Source organism: Asparagus officinalis, chromosome 9 (genome assembly GCF_001876935.1).
Source record: "Asparagus officinalis chromosome 9, Aspof.V1, whole genome shotgun sequence".
Taxonomy (NCBI): domain Eukaryota; kingdom Viridiplantae; phylum Streptophyta; class Magnoliopsida; order Asparagales; family Asparagaceae; genus Asparagus; species Asparagus officinalis.
This window is the reverse complement of record NC_033802.1, coordinates 829,128-831,300: the sequence shown is the minus strand read 5'-3', so window position 1 is coordinate 831,300 and position 2,173 is coordinate 829,128.

The following is a 2,173-nucleotide window of genomic DNA, read 5'->3' as shown; positions in this document are numbered from 1 at the left end:
CGAGATTTTGAGTTACGATTTTCTCTCAAAATATCACTGTCGTCAACGTCCAAGGCATCAACGAAAATGGAGGAGCTAAAGATCACAAAGCTAGACGATTGGCACCTTCACCTCCGCAATGGCGATATTCTCCAATTCGTCGCATCTCACAGATCCATTTTCTTCTTTTTTTTCCATTTTTTGGGATTTTTCATTGCTATCGAATCTATTACAACTTTAGTCATTACAATAAACTCGAATAAAATAAAAAAGTTGATCTTTTTATAAGATCACCTTACACAATGAAAATAAAACAAGTTTATAACTTTATCAAACAAACGCAGGGAGATCGTTTATCGTTCTTCTGCTTGCGTGGGATCTTTGCCTGTGCCGGGGTTTATCCGTGGACCGCCTTAGATCTGGATCCGGTTGATGGAAAATTCGGCAGAGCTTCGTCTTCGCCGAGGAAGTATTTGATTTGAAGCGCTGAGATCGACCAAGCGAAATCAGGGCTCTTCTCGAGATTAAGACCAAGCCATGGCTGTAATTTGTTGTATGTGATATTTAGATCTAATAGAGTCATTCCACATCCTCCTTCATCACCATCCCCTTATTCTTTTTTACCCACCAAGACCCAGGAATCAACAACCAGCAACTCATTCTTCAAATACTTCGACACTCCTCTTTACCTTCAACTCAAACTCTCCCTTTTCATCATTTCATCCCTGCAACCGCGTGCAAAATCCCCGGCAGATTATGCCAAAATACTCCGACACTCCTCTTCACCGTAGCATATGTCACACAGAACACCAAAATATCACATAACAGCAGCATATGTCACATAACAACCATAATTTTGAGCTTTGAAATAATAAAGTAATAAGACCTTTTCACACTTTGATCTAAATAAATTTACATCAATACTTAGTACCCAAACATAGATAAACATGCCAAAGATAAACCAAATCAAATCCAATTATTCAAACACTTCCAAAATATTTGCAGGACAATCCACTTTTAGACCTTCCCCTCTTCCAAGTAGTAGAAATAGAAGAAGAAGAATCAACACCAGGTTTCAATTTTAAATCATCACATTATAGTTACATGTGTTTGTCTAATACTTCCACTCAATCAATGGCACATTATTACCCCCAAAGTACAAAAGATATACTGGATCACCAATATCTAACTTCAATCGTAACTTCTTCCATTCACCACATTCGCATATTATTTGAGCAGCAAGTCCTGCTCCTAACATCTCAGACTCCCTTTGCAAGGCTTCAATATTCATTGTCTCCCTTCCCTCTAGGATCGCCTTGATGAAAAATATGCATGTATGCCACAATCATACCTGTAAAAATATCACATAACACTTAAACTGCAGCATATATAACTGGTAATGAGAATATATCATACAGAATGTAAAAAATATCACATAACAGCAGCATATGTCACATAGAATACCAAAATATCACATAACAGCAACATATGTCATACAGAATACCAAGGTCCGCCAGGATGCAGTCCTCACGTGTCACCCCCTGCATCTTGCTGCTGCTACTCCTCTTTCTGAGGGCCTACAGTTTCTCACATCACGTGGGGGTTTTGCATGCCCCGCGCTCACCTGTGACCAAAACAATAAGCTTATTAACCTCGTCCGAAAGACAAAAGGACTGGATTAAACTTCTCAATTTTAATACTATTTGTAGCCTAAACTTCTGACTGTGATAAATTAACCCCAATCCGAAAGTCAAAAAAAAGTACAAGATTAAACTTCTTAATTTTTAAATTAAGAGGGGTTTTCCATTAACCACTAATTGACATCCTAATCAATATTCGGGCACCTCCATGTTTGGAGCACCATGTTTAGTATGAAAGAAATATTATCAAAGCAATTAAGCTGAGACATCAGTAAATTCTCATTTTAATTAATGAGCTTAATTGGTAACGATGTTCGGTGAGTGATTAAAAATTGGCTTGACAGAACGAATATTCTTTTACTTTCAGATTCCTCAACGCTAGAATCTTCGACTCCGGCAAAGACTCCGGCAACACTCTGCCCACCTCGGCCACTTGAGCCATCATGCTCGTCCGCATCAACACCCTCCTACAGGGATACTCCGGCATCCGCTTCGAGATCCTCGAAGCCATCACCTCCTTCCTCAACACCAACATCACCCCCTGCCTCCCTCTC